This window comes from Dermacentor albipictus, chromosome 1, assembly GCF_038994185.2.
Source record: "Dermacentor albipictus isolate Rhodes 1998 colony chromosome 1, USDA_Dalb.pri_finalv2, whole genome shotgun sequence".
NCBI classification, from domain to species: domain Eukaryota; kingdom Metazoa; phylum Arthropoda; class Arachnida; order Ixodida; family Ixodidae; genus Dermacentor; species Dermacentor albipictus.
This window is the reverse complement of record NC_091821.1, coordinates 238402423-238418558: the sequence shown is the minus strand read 5'-3', so window position 1 is coordinate 238418558 and position 16136 is coordinate 238402423. Positions and strand designations below refer to the sequence as shown.

At 46.0% G+C, this 16136-nt stretch overlaps 1 long non-coding RNA gene across 2 annotated transcripts; it reads right to left on the bottom strand.

Annotated features, from left to right (window-relative positions):
* Nucleotides 1-7292: 7292 nt before the first annotated feature.
* Nucleotides 7293-12236, bottom strand: LOC135901271 (uncharacterized). 2 transcript variants are annotated; one of them, XR_010564072.2, is made up of 4 exons: nt 12090-12236; nt 10447-10581; nt 9823-9975; nt 7293-9566 (listed from the first exon to the last, which is right to left on the bottom strand). It is a non-coding gene; the product is annotated as an uncharacterized lncRNA (long non-coding RNA). The 2 variants fall into 2 exon arrangements; XR_010564073.2 differs by lacking the exon at nt 12090-12236 and adding an exon at nt 11310-11479.
* Nucleotides 12237-16136: the final 3900 nt, after the last annotated feature.

Sequence of the window (16136 nt, the reverse complement as noted above, 5' to 3'; positions counted from 1 at the left end):
AAACCATTATACGTGAGTGCATCTATTGGAGAGGCGAGCGTTAAGTTGAGATCGACACGCATCGCGCCGATGAACTCTTGCGTTGAACGTGCGTCCTCGCTGCAGCCGCTGCAGCTCGCCGTGCTCGCTCCGCAGCTGCTGAAGGCTCCACAGCGCCAACAGTGGCGCCACTTTTATCATGCGCCACCTAGTGAATTGCCCGACAGGCAGAAACCAACCACGTGCACAACCTTGAAGATATTCATCACTGCCGCCTGTTGCAACAGTGGTGCAAAGCAACAAAGGGGCATTGGTCAGCGCGCCCCGCTTTTCCTTCTCTTTTACCTTTCTTTTAGTTAGATGAATATGACGTAATTTGTGTGCCGTTTTTCGGCCACGGCTTTCTGATGACGGCGGGGTCGCACAATGAGCCAAGTAATGCGCGCGCATTAAAAGAGGAGACACACACATTGCGCTGGAACCTCCAGAATCTTAATTATGGGCATCGCTACCCGCGAGATTTAATCCGGCTGGACAGCCATCAAGAGTTCAGTCGATGCCTGCGGCGCGATGTATTCCACGTGCCTGTACAACGGGCATGGTGTGAATTTCTACAATGAGTATAGGTAATGTATCAGCACAGCGCGAGGAGTGTTACGAAGATGCATATCCTAGGGATGACATGAAGGAAGGCCCGAGTTTGGCAACGTTCGGGAACTCCGCGAGCTCTGGCACGCCCTGAGATGAATGAGCTAATGACATCAAGGCACCATATTTTGCCCTTGGCACACCTCCAGTTTCATTGGCTTATCTAGATTTACCCTTGAGTTGTCACCTCTTGGGCGTTACCTCACTGGCGGCCGAAAAAGAAGCCACGTGGTGAAACCACCGGTACCTTCTTTCATTTGTTTATCGTTCCACCTCATGCATTCGACGGTGCATAGACAGATAATGTCCGAAAGAGGACACATGCCCGGCCCGTAGAGCCGGAAAGGCAAGGCAAGCGCCTTGAGCTGGGTGTGTAGATATATAGGTATTGGGTCATTACGATATTGCGTTGATAACAATAAGCGTCGCTGGCCCGTGACATTACACAGCCTAAACTGTTTGAAACGAGGAAGCGGCGTGCATATACATAATACAGGGTGCGCTCGTGTTGACACGCGTACCTTTATCTCGACATTTTATTGTCCGGTGCTTGCGCGCGTTCCGCGCTATTTTCGTTCACTGACTGTCGTTGAGCAAACTCAGGCGATCGAGAAGCTCGCGGCATCCTGCACAGTATACCCCAGGTCTCATTTACCAATCAAAATACCTTGAAAAGCGGGAGTAATTTTCTTTATCAGCTGATAAGTGTGTTGGAATAGAAGTAGTTGCAATAAAGTATCAAGGCAATATCTAGCGCATGGTGATCTCCCTCAGATGAAGATGGTGTGAGCAAACCAAGTTGTTATACGGACTGCGTCCACGCACCTGCATCCAATGTTCTCTAACGCTGTGAAGCGGCGACTTGTCTAGCCTGTTTATTTACAGCCACGCTTGCAGCATCTCGGTCAGTTTCTTCAGTTGCTTCTTTGTGCTAGTGAGTCACTGTAAATGTTCACTGCCGTAGTGTTTGGTGATGCGCGGACGCGCACTCGGTTGAATCATGTATGGCTTGTAGTTCAAGTAACAACAAATCCAGTGTTTCAGTAGCATATTCGTGTGATACCTTGGGCTTGTACGGACGAAACCCATCCGCCTCGTGGAAATGACCTCTGCATCCGTGTGCACAACGTAATGCCCCTGAGAGAACTGGTTAAATCGTGTGGCGCCACATTCACTCCCACTTGGGAGAGTGTCTTGTGTTACTTAGGATACAATAACAATCCCACGTCATGATTTATTTTTCACAGAGTAACATTGCGATCTACTGAACCTTAAAGCCCTCCTTTAGGGGCATTACATACAAAGGCGGGGGAGTATGCAGAAGCATGTCACTGCTACCATGTATCGAGCAAAGTTATACGGAACCGTTAAAAAGACTTACATAAGAATACAAAACATATATTTAATTAACAACATAATCGAGCTATCCTTGTACATATCGCACACATTCAGAAAGTAGAGATTCCGTAGGTTAAACATGTGATTAGGCATCGTACAAAACTTGAGGTGATCACGAATGCAATTGCGACAGCAGCGCGATAAACCGCAGTTTAGCAGCCAAGACTAAGCATCTTTCGCCTGAAGTGAGCAGTAATTCAGTCACACCGTTCTTTCCATATCCGCCAAACTGTTGTACATTTGTGCTTGCCTCCCTTGGATGTTTCACGCGGTCTATAGGGGTACGTACACTCGTGGACATCACGCTTAAAAGCACACACTCATAAATTAATGAATCGAAACAGGAAGCGTCCGACAACAGCGACTTAGTATTTTTTCTCTCTCCTTGAACACGACGATCTTCCGCCTGTCGCTGTTTTCTTTTGTCAACACTCGCGAGGGTTTGTCTGTCGCCCACTGCACGACGAGTGCAAGGAGCTGTCAACAAACAAAAGGAAATTGAGGAAAACGACAAAAGAGAAGCGAGAGAAAATGCGGAGGTGAGCTGGGACTCGCATCCGCACGCAACTCGTCGCCCTCGTCATCTTTGTGAACCGCGCTCATTTGTTTGACAACACACTCAGGAAGGAGGGGAAAAACAAAGAAAGAATTGTTGCTGAAAAACGGTAAAGAAAGGGGGAACAGTGCGCCGGCAGTGGGAAACGAAAAAGAATAAAATAAATAAATATGTAAAACGAGAGAATGAGAACCAACGCGAGAGAAGTGATGGGCTCGCCACGCTACGCTGCGGCAGAACGACGCCGGGAGGAGCGCCGTCTCTCGGTGGGTGCACGCGGAAGTTCATCGGCACGGGTTGTCGTCATCGGTGCCCCGCACCAGTTGCATCTCCCCCCGGCGGGCCCTTTTTTCGTCGCAGCGTGCACCCCCGGGGGTGAAGCGAGCCGTGCGCCAAAGACCGCGTCGAGACGGACTGAAGGAAGTCGGCGATCGGGAGACCTGTCAATCACGGAGCCCGCCTTCTTTGTTCTGTCTCCTTGTTCGTGTTTTGGAGGAATCGGTCGCCTTCCCATTGTTCTCAAACTTGGCTTGGAGATGATTTTCGCAACCAAGTTCAACCAGGAAGGAGGGCGCTGCTCTGCCTCTTGTCGCTTTCTTCGCGCGACACGGTAACGGAAAGGAAGGAGGCAAAAAAAGCAATAATGATGAAAGAAAAAGAATGTGTCGACACTAGGAATCGACGCTCCTGCTTTTCCTATTATTTTTTTCTTTGTTTCGCGCTAATTAATCACCGCTCCGTCTACCGGCGGCGCCAGTGATCGTTCTGTCGTGTTCGTCACGCTCGTGGTTGCGCAACCTGCGGTGCTCGTGCCTGGTTATTGATCCGTCCGCTCCCAGAGAGCGCGGGTTCAAGCACCCGGGGGCGCCCCTCTCCTCGCGCGCGCGACCCTTCCGCTTCCGCTGCACCCCAAGACCTCGGTGCACACGTACAGGCCTTTGGTTGGCCGCGTATATGCGCAGGGGTGCATGCGCGCGCGAGTGCGGCCCGCGCTTAGACAAGTCATTGTGGGAATAAACATTTAATTCCAGAAAGGCGATAATACAGTGCCTAAATATTGCACTAAAAAGCTGGCCGGACCCGTACGAGTGCAAACAGGTTATGACGTCAGAAGTGGTGCTGCTCGGGAACCTTAACGATGAAACATAAAAACAAAATGAATGAGTAAAAGAGTAAAAAAGGAACAAAGAAAGGAAGAGGGAAAGATGTGCGCTGTTGGGCAGGCAGAATCAGGAGAACGACCGAAAAAAAAAAGAGAAAGAGGGTAGGTATGTTTTTGCACGAGTTGGAAAGCAAAGACAACACGCCGCCGGTGGTATACTACCGCCGCTTTACTTCTTCCTACAACTTAATCAATTAGGAGCACGAAGCTTATCGCAAGTTCCTCCCTTATTCACAGTTACTTTTACATTGCTAGATATACAAAAAGCTAACTTCCCACGTGCTTTCTTTGGCTTTGCTATATGATGGCTTGATAAGTTTGGCGCTAAAATTGGAATGCCTCGTTTCATCTTATCCTTCTTACTCATTACAACTAAATAAGCGCCACGAATAGACTGCCTTTATGTGTGTCACGTGGACTAGCCCCACAGCTGGTCTTCTAAAATAGCATGCCTTTCATTCAGGGCACTCTGAACGAAATTCGTCTTCGTAGGCGCATAGTCACGAGCTGCGGCCATCTACGAGCACGTGACTGCACAGAATTGGTTGATTGACGCCGCAGGGAAGGGATACATATTAATTTTGACATGTGATTGTTTAATGTTGTAGAGAGCATTTGACTTATTGAAACACAAAATTTATTCATAGATCACCTTGTACATGTGTGAACCATAGCAAGGGCGCAGCCATAAATTAAATTCAGGGAATGGAGGGACGGGGTGGGAGTTTCTCCACCAGCCGTGGCTCCCCCCCCCCCCTCTTCCTCATCTACCTGACAACACGCACTTCTCCTATGTTTCCTTTTCGCTCTCTCTATCTATCGCATATATGGAGCAGTGAGCGACCGCTAAAGTGATTCTTGAATCAATATGTGGCTACACTTGGAGACATTTATTTCGTCTACGTTTCGACCGGGGATGGGTATAAACGTCAGCAAGAAGTGTGGACTTTTTTAGAGAGCATACGAGAGTAGAGCCACAAAAGAGACATCCATCACAGATAAAAAGCAGAATCGCAATTAAAATAAATAAGTAAATAAGAAAAAAAAACTAATAATAGAATGTACGACAGGGTGGCCGGGGGGGAAGAAAGTACGCCTGATCGGCAGTGACTACCGTTACGAGGGAGCTTTCTCGAAGGAATGACGTGGCGCACGTATTTCACAACTTTTGTTGTAGAACGCCCTTGTCCCCGACTTGTCATTCTTGCAAGCGCAGGCGAGCCTACAACAGAAGAGAAGAGAGAGAATGAAAAGGAAAGGCAGGGAGGTTAACCAGATATGAGTCTCCGGTTTGCTACCCTGCACTGGGGATGGGGGATAGGGGTTAGAAAGATGGCAGAGGAAAACGCTAAAAAAAAATGAAAAAAAAAGACACGCACACATGGAGGCGCACACACAAATGGCGTTCCAGTTAAAGTCGTTCACACAGGCCGGTAGATCGTAAAAAGCGCAATAGCGCTTGCACGGCCTTCTTCTGTGACGATAGGTCCTTTCGATGTTGTAGAATTAATTTTTCGGATAGCGGTTGGTCATCCAGTTGGTCAAGTGCGTGGCGAAGGCATGCCCGCTGGGAACTGTACTGCGGGCAGGCACACAAGATATGGCCAATTGATTCTTCAAGGCCGCAGTGGTCACAGGTTGGGCTGTCGGACATCCCTATGCGGAATGCATAGGCTTTAGTAAAGGCAACGCCCAACCAAAGTCGATATAAAAGCGTGGCGTCTCTACGGCGAAGCTGTGATGGCGCTCGAAGACTTAGTGTGGGATCAAGTGAGTACAGTCGCGTGTTTCTTAAATGTGGCTCATTCCATTGCGACGCGGTGCACTGCCGAGCAAGTAGGCGGAGCTTCCGTGCTGCGTCAGTTCTAGAAAGAGGAATGGGGACGTGGCGCTCCTCAGTATGGGCTGAGCGGGCAGCGTGATCCGCCCGTTCATTGCCGATAATCCCGCAATGACTTGGAAGCCACTGAAAGGTTATTTCGTGGCCTGCATCACTTGTATGTTGTAACATTTCTGTAATATGGAATATTAGCTGTTCGTGCGGTCCGCGTCGTAAAGGTGACAGTAGAGACTGCAGTGCCGCCTTCGAATCGCAGAATATTGTCCATTTGTGTGGTGGTTCATCACCAATGTGTTGAAGGGCAGTAAAGAGCGCTGCGAGCTCTGCTGCCGTCGATGTTGTGGCGTGAGTTGTCTTAAATTTGATTGTTGTAGCTTTCGCTGGTATGACGATTGCCGCCGCAGAGCTGCTTGGAAGAACAGATCCATCAGTGTAAATATGCGTAGAATCACGGTAGTTCTCGTACAAATGTAGTAGCGTGAGCTGTCTGAGGGCTGGCGACGATAGATCAGCTTTTTTCGAGATACCAGGTATAGCGAGGTTGACTTTTGGCTGAGCGAGGCACCATGGAGGAATCGAAGGTCTCGCAGCCGGGGTGAAACAAGCTGGCAATGACTCATTATATGCGGTTATCGTCTGGCTGAAAGATGTGTGTGGTCTGTCCTTTGTTAGGGAAGCCAGGTGGTGACGGGGAGTCCTGGCCAGATGCCTTATATGTGTCCTGAGTACTTCAATTTCAGTGTGGGTCCTGACAAGGTGATCTCCAGCGATTGCTATTGTAGCCACTGTCGAAGCACTCTGAGGCAGGCCTAGACAGATCCGGAGCACTTTACCCTGAAGACTTTGTATTGTGCGTACATTTGTTTTACATGTGCTGCTTATTGCTGGCAAGCTGTATCGCAGAAATCCTAGAAAAAGCACCCTGTACAGTTGCAACATGGCACTGGGCGACATTCCCAGGTCTTGCCAGCGAAAAACTTGAGCAGGTGACAGATGCCTGTCAACCTTTTTTTCACGTATATGATACGTGTGGGCTCCATGACAAGTCCCTGTCGATTATGACACCTAGGAACTTGTGCGATCGGACACGTCGTATTATTTGGCCATTTATCATTACACTGTAATTGGCCATGGGTTTGCGCGTAAACGGCACTAGTGCGCATTTCTCTGAGGAAGTTTCCAGGCCTCGATTACGGAGGTAGATAACAGTTTGTGTGGCGGCTCTCTGAATTGTCGCTCTCAACTGTACACTCTTAATCTGGTTACACATAGGTTCCTCTTAGTAAGGGCAACTTTTTTGCAAAAAAGTTCCCCTTATATATGAGTAACACGGGGGCTGGATAAATTTTAAATATGAAGAACATTGTTGCTCTTAAGTTTACAATGATGTAAGAGAAACCACGTTCCACACACTAATGTGTGGAACAATGTTCCTCTTCAGTGAAGAATGGTATAAGTAAAACCATGTTCCACATATTTATTCCTGGAGTGCCGTTTTGTATAAATTGACTGCTATTTTTCCTGGAACAATACCACATATATATAATATCTGCAACACTATTTCAGCTAGCCAGGTCATCTATGTAGTAATAAATGGCAGGAAGTAACCCTGTAAAGAATTATGCTAGAAGTCTTGCCGGAAAATGGTGCCAAAAACAGAGTCCTGCTGTTTTAAAATGGAAATACACTTATTCATTAGTACGAAACACTACTGTAATAATTACACAGATGCTCTTTTTGATATTTTATTACATAAAAGCTTTTACATAATCGTTCAGAACCGCAACAATGCAAAAACATCATTGCAAACTAAACAATCAAGAGACCCATACTGCACAGCAATAAACAATGAAGCCTACTGCATGCCATCAGTACAATGTGGAATCATTAAAAAGAACGCTAAATAATAAAAAGCAGAGTTCTTCTTGTGCATTAAAAACGATAATAGCATATATAATAATCAAAGTCACGCCCAACAAAAAGTAACATTCTGATAATACAAAACATTCAAACATATCTAGATCTCTTAGCACCACTACTACAACAAGGTAGTGCTAAAGAAATAGATAACTCATAAAGCATTAAAAGGACACAGCTTCCTCCAAATAGGACTTTTCTGCCCGACTAGATAAGACGGAACTATAAGGCAGCTTGTGGTCTTAAAAACAGGTACAGACATTGCTTCAAACTAAATGTGCAGGCAGGCATAAACCTTCCGGCATTAGCTATTAGTTATAACCGATTACAATTCACCGCTACTCAGCATTTCCTGCTGTATCATGAATTTTATCAAAACCACTAAAGCAAGCAAGGTAGCTTTCTAAATTGCTATAACACCGCTCACCAGAGCCAAGCAAGCACAAGCACTAAACAGCTATTCCACTGCATCGACCACAGAGAACAAGGAGTAATTCAGAAGGCTACAAAGAGGAAAGAACAAGATGTGTTGCCACTAAAATGAAGGCTGACAGGAATGCTTCATATAAGAGGTCAAAATTCTTTTTTAACCTTTACATGCTTAGAAGGGAAGGGCTGCCCCTGCATCTAAAGCTGTTATACAACAAGAAAACATTCAAAACAGCCGATAGAAACACTAACTTTCAGCAATCACAAAATAATACTCTCATGTTGCAAGCCCTGTATATGAGGACACACTTTTCCTCCAAAAAGCATTTCTCTGACTATAGATAAGACAACTTGCAAGTCATTTACAACTTGTAAACTGAAGGGAAGGTACAGACCTTGTTAAAAAAAAAACTGCCTACTAGCCTCATGTAGCATTTGACAATGCTTAATTTTTATGCAGGATGTCATATCAAAAAGGTTTGAAATTAAAAACAGCCTTTCGTAGTTTAAAAAATTTGTCATAAGAAATGGCATTTCAGTAATGTCAGTTTTCCTGACATCTTAATAAGGTCCATTCACAAATTGCCTTGTTCATTTATATTTGTAGCACATATACACTAATAAAAAACTGCAGCTTAACAAAATTTCTTGTAGACACAATATTAAGCCTTTATAATCAGAATATCCTGGAACTGTGACACAAGACTTGGTTATTCTAGTTCACCCAACGAATGTGTTATTGGTCGAAATTTGGGCTCGAATGTTCAGGACCAATGTTTGAGAACAGCGGGTTTTGCAATTCCTAATAAGTGGAAAAGTCATAATTGGTGGATGGCTGCAATTTTGCCATTACAACGTACGCAATACAAATAACTGCGAATATCAATGTTTAGCTACGAGCTTGGAAAATGACACTTACTGCAAATTTGCTGATATGACAGCTATTTTCTTTTTTAATCTAGAAAGAGTAATGTATTTAATGCGAGCCTCATAAGTGTTGTTATGCCTCACTGTAGCAACACGCATTTTTCTACAAAGTGCAACAGTATCGCTTTGAGTATGCCGCATACACTTTCAAAAAATCACACCTATCATTTGTCGCCCAAAGTCAAAAAAGAAAATAGACCAATAAACAGTTGCCCTAAATGTGGTGACAATGCGTGTACATGCTTAAAGCAAAGCTGTTATGACTGGCCACAACGTTAAGCAATGCGTTTTTAGAACTACCAAACCCAAAAGCTGTCCTTTAGTTTGTAGGTTTGTGTGAGTCACTGCTACCTCTTTGCATTGTTTGTGCTCAAAGAAAAAAGGAGATCTTACATACAGCATCTCATCAGCTAACGAGTTCTTGCAGGATGTTTCAACTGTTTTAAACACAGTGTAAGTTTGTGTGACATCAAGCAGCGTGGAAAAGGCTCCCTCTTAGCTAATGCTGTCTGGACCAAACCCAAAATTTGACCAAATGCATTTGGGTACGTGATATCCAAGATAAAATAAAGTGTTACGCAAATGATTAGAGCATGCTCCAGTGATGATCCCGCAGCCAGATCAATGGTGTGGCCCTTGCAGACGACTTTGTGTCCATCTTGGGCGATGATACAAGGGCCAGGAATAGGCACACCTCGTTCATGTGTCTCCTTGAAAAGAAACTTTGGTTCACTGCACTGCAGCAAAATGCCCTCTAGCATTTGCCAGAACTGGTAGCTACTCAATTCCTTAAATAGGTATCTACAACTTCAGCAAAACTAAACAAAATGGCATCTAAGTTGCAAACTATTTTTTGCCAAAGCATAAATGTGACTAGATCAATGACTGATTTTTACAAATGTGCTAAAGTATGGACTAGCACGTGAGCGAAGGCGTGTTAGCACGTTGAGCATAAAGAATGCTTACCAATGAGATCAGGGCAAATTCAGCTTTTTTTGGCCGAAGGTACTCGTCAATCTCGATGAAGCTCGTTCGACCCAGCATCTTTCGAATATGTTGAAGCTTGGCTAGCATGTCTTCATAAGAAGCTTCAAACCTCAGTTCGGCCTCAAGTGCAAGCTGCAATAATGTACACAGAGTGCTCAGTATACCTAGGAGGCTAGACACAGTGACAAGGCTGAATCTCTGGAACTACACATTTCAATTGTGGTGTTCTTAGGTTTAAAAAAAATGGTGTCACAGAAAGCCAACACTGCACTAGTTTTGTATATAAAACATGAATCACATTTCAGAAACAAAAACTGCAATTCCACAATGCTTGCACCTTTGGACAGAAATGTGCACATTAAAGAAATGTTCCTGCCGTGTAGCAATGTTCATGGTGCTATTTTTTCCAACTGTAACAAATTTTACCAAATCAACTAGAAGACATGGTGGACAAGACACCTAATGTGTGCACTACATGCACCACTCTAGTGTCATCTGGTGTATCTACTTTGGGATCCAGCATCACCACCATTTCTTTAAAAAGCAAAAACTGTCATAACATTTGTGTGAAATGGAAAGTCAAGAATTTAAAGGTAGTCGTACCACGTCTGGGTTTAGAAAGTACACAGGAAGTTCATTCTCCGGGCTTTTCCGCCGAGCTTCCAGCGTTGCCTCCAGCAAGACGTTTATTCTGCTGACATCCAAATTTGCTGGGTCTGAAATGGCGTCCCTGATTGTCTGAAAGTAAGCGACATTTTTACAATATATTGCACACTAAGCATTCATTGAATAAATCTTTACCAATCTCAACTACTATGACGAGTTTTAGAGCTGCTGATAAACTGCATCCAATGATAACTATGAGGGTCGAACACGATGAACCAAACGGATACGAATAAAAATCGAAACGATACGAAAAATCCGCACTTTTCAAAACAGTAACAATGCAGCATGCGAACGAACAATGAGCTGGAAGTGATTTTTCTCGACAATCATTCACTACACCAGACAGACCCTGCCCGCCGGCGGGGAATCGGACACGTCACGCTGCGAACTTCAGTTAGTGCCTCGTCATGTCCCCAGCGGCAGCGATGACAGCGCTCATGCTGGAAGGCAGTGCAGTGTAGAGTGACTTGATCAGCGATGTGTTCATTCGCAGCACATCTCCGTCGCTGACGATGGTGGATCGAAGCCTATCCTCGGGCGACTGATAGAGGGAATGGTGCGCCAGCGATACTTTCAACGAGCCCCAGACATATTAAATGATGTTGGCGCCCGGAGATTGGGGCGGCCACTCCAAGAGAGTAACGGCGCGCTCTCCCAGCAGTTCTTGCACAACACGAGCAGTGTGGATCGGCGGCCATCGTGTTAGAATATATAGTCGCGTTCCAGGAATGGGCCGTCAAGAATGTATGGAATCAGTACGTCGTCTATGACTGTCCTGCACCTTTCAGCGATGAACTTACCATCGAGGCGCATCAGGGGGCGTCGCACAACGCTTAGTAAAGAATACCGTCTCATTTCACGCAGTAACGATGACATCGGCGCACTGCCCCTGACAGTAGCACGCTTCCTGACAATGCGGCCAGCGCGCGTCGCCGTAGCAGACGACGCCGCTCAAGACCCCGCCACTCGAGCACCTACGCCTGCGCGCGCTGCTGCCGTCGCCTGACTCAAGCGCTCGCCGCATCGCGATGCAAGGCGCTCCGAGTTTTCCCCTAAGTGCGAAACAGATTGTACACCGGAAATAACAAAAGAGCCGGGCATGCGCGAAGATACTGCTCCAAGAGAGCAAGCCCGGTCTCTACTAGGCCCGCGCTGTTCCCTCGGGAAAATCAGTGATTATTTGAAGGTAGAGCGCCGTAAGGCGCGAGAAATAATACGTCACGACTGACTCAGCACGAGCGCAGCATACGCGAGAAAGTCTCTCCGACGTACACCCAGCAACAAAAAAAAAAGAAAAAAAAGCGCCCCGCGACTTCTACAACAGCAGTCTGAATATAAGCCACGCACGAGGGAGTGCCGTGCTTGAGCGAGAAAACGCAGCGTATGTGTGTAATTTGCTGTCATTCCAGCTAACAGCTCAATAGAAGCTGCGGCGGTGCGGTAACGTTTCGTAAGAACTTCACTTGTTACTTGTTACGCGAGCAGATTTCGTGTGCTTGACAATGGCGCGAAAACGTGAGCGCCGTAGGTTTGCAGCAAAATTGACATATACAATGACAGTAATAAGTAAAAGCGCTTACCTCTTTGTGAAGTCCGTGACGGATGCTAAAGCCAGGTCTGCTGTGACATCGAAATTTCTCAAACCGAAGAAAAAATCCGCACTTTTCAAAACAGTAACAATGCAGCATGCGAACGAACAAAAACTTCGCCTCTTCGCAGTTGGCGCGGCTCCGCTGGCGCGACGGCGTCCAATTTCGTCGCTTCCCAAGTTTGGCGCTGCGTTCGACAGTGATAAATTCAACATCGGTCGATGCGGATGATTTCAACTTGTCATACCCCGAATATACTATAGTTATCAGAGACACTGCCACGTCATATGACTTTTGGACAGTTTGTCCTTTTGAAGGCGGTGCGTGAAGAGTTCTCTTTTATTTAGCGTGCTACTCACGATAGAAAACATAAGTGGCGCTGAAAGCTCTAGCGACAAATACTATTTTTGCTTGAGCAATCCGTAAACCTTGTGTCTTGAAAGATTGAAATTCTACGACGTTCATTGCTCACTAGCTTGGGACTTGATTTTTTTTTTACTCAGAGTTGTAGGTATAAACAAACGATGCCGCCGTATACCAGCGTAGCCGCCGAGCCATCATTCTCGTTCTCGAGAACCACGAAGGCTGGCGATCAGACGAAAAATTGCTGCAAATGTCTCATTCATTTCATATTTACCGCCAACGCACAAACCATTTTCCCCCCTCTCGCGTGCTCAGATCCCACACTTCGCTTACGATAAATTCTTTGTTCAGTAAACATGGACGCGGCGCAAGGCGATTTCGTATGCGTTTCTTTTCAGCCACGCTTTGTGGTATACGGCGTAAAACTAATGTGTCTCCGATTGTTAAAAAAGAAAAGGGGGAAAAAAGCTACCGGGCAGCGTAGCAATGCTATGCCAAGATACTCATATTCGCCCACTTAGAAGCGTCGACACGGTGGCATAGGGACATATGTCATTCGCTCGCGTTTTTCTGAGAGCATTGAATTCTCTTTATTTATTTATCTATGTTTTCAGTGTCAGTCTACCCGGAACGCTGGCGCTAGCCTGTATGGGTGTTGTTGCCTTGAACGGTTCAATTCCACACAATTTCAAATAATGTGTGCCTCGTGTGTTGAAGCGTTCTTTCCTGACGAACTAACCCCATTGAGTCGCTCGCTCCTTCTTGCTCGAACCTGGCGATGTTTCTTTTTTAGTTCGATTTTAGTGTGAACGGGCTCGGCAAGTTTCTCGTGGTTTAAGCGCTAGAACAAAATAAATGTGAAGAAGTAGAAAAAGGAAACGACGCTTTCACAAATAGACCTGCGGTGTTGTAAAAAAACGTAGACGTTTGCAAGGATCATCCAAATTGCGGCCCCTGTGCCATTCCTTTACACTTTGGAGGCTAAAGGGCAGTTGGCCACGAAACATAGCACAGATGAAATCAAACCATAAAATGGTTGCTCATGCGCGGCCTCAAAGCACAAATAAGCGAATGTATTATTATACGACGGATCTCTTGAAAAGGGTAGGTGAGTTTTTTGTTTCCCAGTTTGCCACGCGGAATAAGTTGTGCGGCCACGCTTGGTCGCTATATAGTTATAACTTTGACACCATAATGTAGCATTTTCGTACTTCGAAATTATTGAGCAGATCGTCATTGTCTCACCATCGCGGGATAACTTCGCCAGTTCTTTCATGGCGAATTATTCCAATCGCATCGTCCTCGAATATTGCCTGTACGTGTCACACCACTAACAATAATTGCAATCATTGTGAACAAATTAAAATTTTCAGAGACTATATTGCTCTCTGCTTGCTGCGCTATGTTTGGCGTGGTCGAGAGTTACCCTCTCCGCTTCATGCAATAGCAGGCACCAAATACGATACGAAAATTGATATAAAAATAAGAAACAAGGACTCGCGCTTTGAAAAAAGGTTGTGGTGCTATTGATATCCATTGCAAGACGAATTGTAGATGTTCTCTTGTCTACTGCTTTTCTTTGTCCTGTGACAAGGTATACATTGGGTACGATGGGAGCTGCCTGAATGTGCGCCTTCGAGAACACCACAGCGCGCTGAAGACTGCGCCGGGGTTGTATATGTCTGCTCATTGTGCAAAATGTGGCTGCGCTTCAAAATTTCCGCACACTTAAGTTGTGCATCGTAATCATGACGCGAAAACTAGGGATACAGATGGTGAGTTCACAGTCTACATCACTGTTAAATTGTGAAATTTCATTTCTAGACGGCACTTGAACTTAGTTGACTTTGTTTCTCTCGGCTACCTTCCCCTTATATTCATACTTTCCCTCGTATACTTATAGCTTGTGCGGATAAATTTGTTTCACTCTGCGCCACTTGTGTCTCGCTCTGCCCTGTTGGGTTTGCGTTTCCAGATGAAACCATAAGCCCAATACCCCTTCCGCTTTTCGAAACAGTGCTAATCGACATACTAAGCAAGTAACTGTCGTGAGCTTTGTGCTCCAGCGTAACTTCACGTCGGCGTTTTAATGAAGCAAAAAGTACGGTTAGCAAGAAGATTTGGTCTTTAAGTTCGAAATATTTATGCTTTCCTTTTATTCATGGTGACTGCCCGCTGCTATTGCTTGAGTAAAACAGGGGGATCCGAAGAAAACGTAAGTCGTCACTTAGCTTCTTCGCCACTTGCTTCACTGCAATGCATATGTTTTCAAGTGGAACAGCAGAAAAAAGAAGTATCTCGCTCACAAGGTGTAAGTGGAACGGGAAAATAGTAAGGGCAACAGAGTAAGTGGAACAATTCGTTGATCCACATAACGTTTGCATGTTCCCCTTAGATGAAGAAAAAATAAAGAAAGAATTTAGAGGTTGCAATTCCTGATACCCATATTAATCGCGAGAACAGCCGGATCCACATAAATATGAGGTTCGTTCCAGTAAAAATATGTGGAACGTTACTTTTAAATGGAACCTATGTGTAACCGGATTAAGAGTGTAGGCGTGTTACTGCAGACGTCCATATGCAAATGTCATCGGCGTACATTGAAAGCCTGACTGTGGTTGGCACGTGCTCAAGGAGAGCAATTAGTGTTAGGTTAAATAACACAGGGCTAAGTACACCGCCCTGGGGGACGCCGCGGTAGCTGTAATGTAGAGAAGTATGGCCTCCCTCGGTGCTTACAAAAAAGGATCGCATGGATAGATAGCTCCGTATCCATTGAAACATCCGACCACCCACTCCTACCTCTGCGAGAGCAGAGAGGATGGCTTCATGCGTAACGTTGTCATACGCCCCTTTAACGTCGAGGAATAAGGATGCGCAGAGACGCTTACGGCGTTTCTCATGTTGAATGTAGGTGACCAGGTCGACGACGTTATCGATCGATGATCGACCGCGTCGGAAGCCCGCCATGGCATCTGGGTAGGTGTTGTGGTACTCCAAGTACCACTCCAGGCGTCCTAGGATCATCCTCTCCATTACTTTGCCCACACAGCTCGCCAAAGCGATCGGGCGATAGGATGAGAGCTCCAACGGCGATTTGCCAGGCTTCAGCAGTGGAACAAGGCGACTTGTCTTCCAGGTTGTTGGTATATCTTGCCATTTCTCCAAGATTCATTGTACACCTCGAGGAGAACTCCTCTCGCTCGCTCCCCCAGGTGACACAGAGCTCGGTAGGAAATTCCGTCAGGTCCTGGCGCTGATGTGCGGCTACACAAAGCTAATGCTGCCTTAAGTTCGTGGACTGAAAATGGTAGATCCAACCGGTGATCACGTGGTGGCGGACAGCTGCTCGAAGGTGATAGAATGTTGGTAGCTGTGAGTTGGCCGGATAGTCTGGCGCAGAAATCCTCTGCCACGTCAATCTCCGATCTCTTTTGCGAGAGGGCAAGCGCTTTGAATGGGAATCGCTGTACGGGAAGTGTCCGGAGACCGCGCACCGTTCTCCATAGTTGAGGTAAAGGCTTGCGTGGATCTAGCGACTCACAGAAGGCAGCCCAACGTTGCGAATCGAGCTTGTCTAACCGGCGCTGTATCTTCTTTTGCGTGCGCCTGGCGGTCCGTAGATCGTCCATTGTCTTCGTACGTCGGTATCTTCTTTCAGCACGTCGTCGGATT